This window comes from Cupressus sempervirens, chromosome 11 (assembly GCF_028749045.1).
Source record: "Cupressus sempervirens isolate cs-2001-9-10 chromosome 11, ASM2874904v1, whole genome shotgun sequence".
Taxonomy (NCBI): Eukaryota; Viridiplantae; Streptophyta; class Pinopsida; order Cupressales; family Cupressaceae; genus Cupressus; species Cupressus sempervirens.
The window spans coordinates 134,367,225-134,373,013 of record NC_143128.1 but is presented as its reverse complement, the minus strand read 5'-3'; positions in this window follow the sequence as shown (position 1 = coordinate 134,373,013).

Below are 5,789 nucleotides of genomic sequence, written 5' to 3'. Positions count from 1 at the left end.
TCATGGAAGGCTATAGATCATATTCAACAATCCAAAATTTATTTATTTTTTCTTAAACCCTTTTGATTTTTTGATTAGTTAATCTACCTTCCTTAGTATTAATGCCTTCTAAAAAAACACATTATTTTATCCTTAACTATCTCTATAATCCATAAATGTTGCATAAAAGTTGGCCAAAATGATTTACATAAGTGTTTGTGCCATTAAAAACACATATACCAAAACTCATTTACTCAACAATTGAATGTTTTGAGGTTTGATTATAACTAACATTTATGTTGTCTCTTGGCTTCTATAAGCTTAGAATAAGCTAATTCACTCAAGATAAATTAACTTTGCATTTCTCAGTCTCCATATATTTTACTCAACATATATAGTTGCTCAGTCTCTACTAAAGTGCTTGGTATCCTTTGACTTGCTTGGCATGTAATGAAATATAAACAAGCCCATGTAGCTTAGCTTCCTTTGAATAACTCAATCACCATTATGACCAACCAATATTGCCTAGGAAATGACAAAGTGTTAGACACTGATCGACAACAAGGCTTAGAGGTAAACAATCTCCCACTTTTAGATTAGTGGCAAAACCACTTTGTCATGACTTATCAATTTTAAAATATGAAAATAACTCTTCCCTTAATATTTTGATTCGATCTTCGAAAAATTTACTCTTCTATCTAGTAAATACATGTATGTGAACTCAAGTATTGACTCATCTAGTTTTCCTTTCTATGATTCTAATCTAATTTTCATTCTGGTCTAATTTCTTCTATGGACGATGTTATATTTATCTTTCTATTACATTTTTTTATTTCCATCTCATCTTCACTAGAAAAATGCATTCCATAAATAGGGTAACAACTAAGTGGAATAATCTACTACAAACCATTTTATGTACATATGATTTCATATCTTACTTCTAATAAGAAAAAATTGTGTCTATAAAAATTAAAGTTTAAAAGTGTAAATTTGGTGTTATCATGGATCTACCTCAAGAGATTAAGTTTCTTCTATAAAAGTCTTGCTCTAATACAAATTGTTAAACACACTAAATTTAGAGAGGGGGTGATGAGTTGGCATATAAATAAACCTAACCAAATACATAACACACCAACATAAAGACTTATATGTGGAAAATGTGAACTCGTGAGAAATAATACAATGAATAGTTTCTGACACATAATTCAATAAAGTATATAATACGTTTACTAAAATTTATATGAGTTCACTCATCTTGAAATAGCAACTAGAGGCTCTTTATTAATGCAACAATGAATACAAATATGAAGGCTCATGCCCTATAGTAAAAAAAGGACCTCATTTCTCTAGACTTGCACAAAAGGGTTCATAGTAAAGTAGAAATATACAAACAAATAATTATGTACCTAAAAAAACACTATGGAACAACTCACACACAAGATAAAGATAGATTATGTTGATAATGTAGTTGATCTAGAGGACATTGTCCAAATTAGCAACAAGTTATTAATGAAACTTGTCTCTAACTAGACCTCCACTCCCTTGTTTTTCAACATCACTTATTCATGCTTCAATTACTTCCCACATAACACTTACATTTTTATATTTCTTATATGATATATTTTTGGAAATATAGAAAAATTATGCGAATCCAAAAGATATAAAAAATAAGTCTCATGTAGCAAAAAACGTTGCTAAATTCTATTTCCAAAATTATCTAAACTAGAATTAAAATAAAAAAGAGATAAACATAAAATACATAGGTGTCATTAGCATGAACCAATCAGATAGGAGATAAGAATAATGTGCAAGAGCCAAACCTAAATCAAACCCATTAATAATCAATCAATATAACATTTAAACCTAATTTTAAAAATACATTCTACAAAAGGAAATGGTGAACACTATCTTGTTCACTACCTAGTGCCAAATCTATAATGATTGGAACATCTACCAAGGATAAATCAAGTTTGTAGAGAGAGGCTACGCAATAGCCACTTATAGCGAACCTCCACATGATATTAAAACATTTACATTTAACATCAGAAGACATATTAAAATGCTACATTAGAATCCATTTCAACTTGCCAGATTGAAAGTTGTCACAATATATTTTTGAATCAAAATAGTTTCTAAAAAAAACAACAATACCAGATGAGACCATTTCTAGAACACTCTAAGCAGATTTACAACACTAATGAATGCCACAACCAACACAAAAATATGAACCCAACTACATGGGTAGCAACATATTCAACCCTAATTTCTAGATAGTTCAATGTAAAATGGATTATAGAATCTAATCTTCCAACACAATTTTACTACATTTTGTAATTAATTGATCTATTTTTAAATATTAAAAATCCAAATCTTGATTAAAAATATACCAATACATGAGCACGTGAAAAATTCTAAATGAAATAATAAATAAATGAATTCATCAATGATTGAAATACATAACTTTTTGTCTCAAAGAAAATATCATAGTGATGTCATATATGTCTGCCACTCATAACATAATATGCTCACTTAAATAAACATTGATTTCTTAATGTACAAATACTACTATATGTGTAAAACTATTGGAGTAGCAATATATATACATAGAGTAAATCATATCAATAATATGTCTCATCACAAATATAAAAGGTGAATACTAATAAATGCCTTGTATTTTCAAGTAAGTGTGAGATTGTCAAAAAAATTTAGTGTTCAACAAATGGTCCCTTTGTGTTCATTATAGGTTGTATTTTATATAATAATGTATTATTTTTATAATGAAAAATAATTATGTTTTGTTGAAGTATTTGTCCTTTTGTGTTATATATAAAAGTTCTATATACCAAATATTTATGATTAATTATAACTATTTGGTCCACTTGAGTTACATATATGTTCCATTTCAACTTTCTATTTATAGCAAATGATAATTTTAAATTCAATTATTAGATTTTTTAGATTAAGCTTTGGTTGAATGTTCATAAAGTCATTTTTTGGACACATCTCACTAGTTGCACTATCTTAATGAGTTGCATGATGAGTGAGAGCTTCAAACCTTAGTTCTAGGTACTCCAATATCCATTTTACATTTCTAAAACAAAACAAAGGTCTTATGATATCCCATGTAGCGACTACATGCTGACAAAGTTAGCCATCATGATTACTGGTTCCTCTCCCCTATACAACATCACATGATTATAGGATATATACCTATCTTTTACTATTATGAAACCATACATCATCTTCACATGATCTCAAGCTACATACTTATCCCTAATTGTACAAAATTAACACATATCTTTCATTTACTACACCTAATTGTCTTCCAAATCAATGTAGGTTGAATAGACAAACCTATATATCCAAAAATAGAATAAATATGAGCCACATTATTAAGAAAACACAAAATCATTTAAAAATTATTAGAAATTTGAAGTGACATCAGTCTATTGTCCTTGGAGCCAAGTTCCCACCTACCCACTCGATGCTCATTAACTTGGTAGGTGAGTTTGAAATATAGAAAAGAGAGGGAAACATTTTTGAGGCCAAACAAAAGGAATGAATATTATTCATTTGATCAGTTAGAAGATAGAGGAGAAGAGCAGAGGGTAGAGACAGGAAGAAGATCAGTATTCATTTGATTAGTTAGAAGATAGAGGGGAAGAGCAGAGGGTAAAGATAGGAAGAAGATTAGTAGATCAGAGTAGAGGAGGAATATTCAGAATAAAGATTAGAGGATAAAAGGAAGGTTCAGTTTTAGTATATGAAACTGCATGGGTTTGAATCTCTCTATCATTTTATAAGTTAATTTTGGTTTGTCCTAAGAAGCAGTGCTTTCTCTAGGTGTTATTGGATGCAGCCCTTAGTGCTATAAGTTTAAGATTATGTTTTATTAGTTGAAGTATTTAGTGTTATTTTGGTTGAACCCAAGTGCTCCCAAATTTTGTAATATTTTTTAACCTAGTTGAATAGAAAGAAAGAAATTAGGCATTCTAATCGATCTAGTTGTGTTAGCTCATTGTTGTCTTCTTTCTATTCATCATTGTATGGTGTTTAGTGTTTGAGAAGTTCATTCTTGCAAGATTTTTTGTTACTTTTCTATGTTTTAATGATGGAAAAAGCTCAGCCTATAAGTTTGTAGATAACTCACTTTTTTCACTCCTTAACTGAGCTCTTCGTCTATCAACTCAGTTTTTGTATGACTTTTTGTTTGTACCTCTTCCACTAAACTACTATGTGCTACTCTTACCAAGTTCACTCATTATGTTTATCGATCGAGTTGTTGGTTAAGTGTTGAGCCTATCAAGCTTCACGTCCCTTTCTTATCTGAGCTCTCTTGGCATCCTCTTGTATCAAGATCTCTTTACTACTAAGCCCACTTAGTTCCTTAGTGTTCTAAGTTTAGTTAGCACTATTATCCTATCACTCAACACCCTCTTGTGCTAAGAAAAACTATCACTCGACATCATCTTGTGCCAAGAAAAATTTTAGTCTACAAAGTTGAATTCTTTACATGGTATCAGAGCTGTGAGGCCCCACATCCACAATGAGTTAGGGAATTTGTTTTTTTGGTATTTGACATGGTAGGAGATGGAGGAAAGATATGGCAATAGACACCATCTTTTAATGGAAAAATTATGATACATGGGCAAAGAAGATGAAAACCATAACGGTAGCTAATGATTTTTTGGAGTTTGTGATCAATGGGTTCAATGATGTTACCATCCTAACATTGTCTATTTCCCTCATAAACCCATAGAAGAATCAATTGAAGGAGTCAAGGAGAAAGGTTGTCAAAGTGTTAAGCCTGATTGAGGCAAAAATGATAGAAGTTTTCCTTCCCAAGATTGAAACAATAAATTACTCAAAGGAAGAATGGAACATCCTTGAGATGATCTTGAAGAGGATTGATAAGGTCAGAGTAAAGAAGCTACAAATGATCAAAAGGGAGTTTGAGAACCTTCTAATGAAGGACAATGAACCTACTGCAGCATTTAACTCATGAATCTCCACTTAATTAACTAGCTCAAATCAAATGGAGAAGCATATGAAGAACAAATGATTGTGGAGAACATCTTGAGAATTCTACAACAAAAATATGAAAATGTTGTGATGACTATTGAGGAATAGAAGGACCTCACCACATTGACCAAGGATGAGTTGATGAGAACTTTTCAAACCCATGGGCACTAGATCAAATTATTAGCAACAATTTTCTAAGAGAAGTCTTTCAAGGCTCAAGATAATTCAAGAGGAAGGGGGAGAGGAAGAAATGACTTCAGTAGAAACTAAAGAAGTAGAGGTCATCGAAGGAATGGTTAAAGGAATGCTGGTGTAGAGAGCTTGGGATGAGCAAGAAACCAAGAGGGACCAAGCACCTCTCAAAATAGCTCTTTACGAGGTAAGAAGAATTACAACTCTAATAAGATCAATGCAGAATGCTACTATTGTCACAAGTATGGGCATTATGCTATTGAATATTGGGAGAAAATGGGTGATTAGTCAAAGAAAAATGTAAATGTGGCTGATATTAACATGGCAAATGAAAATAATCCCATAGCCTTCATAATGTGTAACATTGGAGAAGAATGCAATGTTGAGGTATGGTACCTAGACAATGGTTTTAGCAATCACATGAGTGGTAATTAAAGTTTGTTTTTCTTTCATTGATAAAAAATTTAAATTTGGAATAAAGATGGAAAATAATGGAACCATTCCCATAGTGGGCAAATGACCTATCATGGTCTGCACCAAGCAATACATAATGTAGATTTTTCCCCTAGTATGAAGCACAATTTGATCAATGTTGG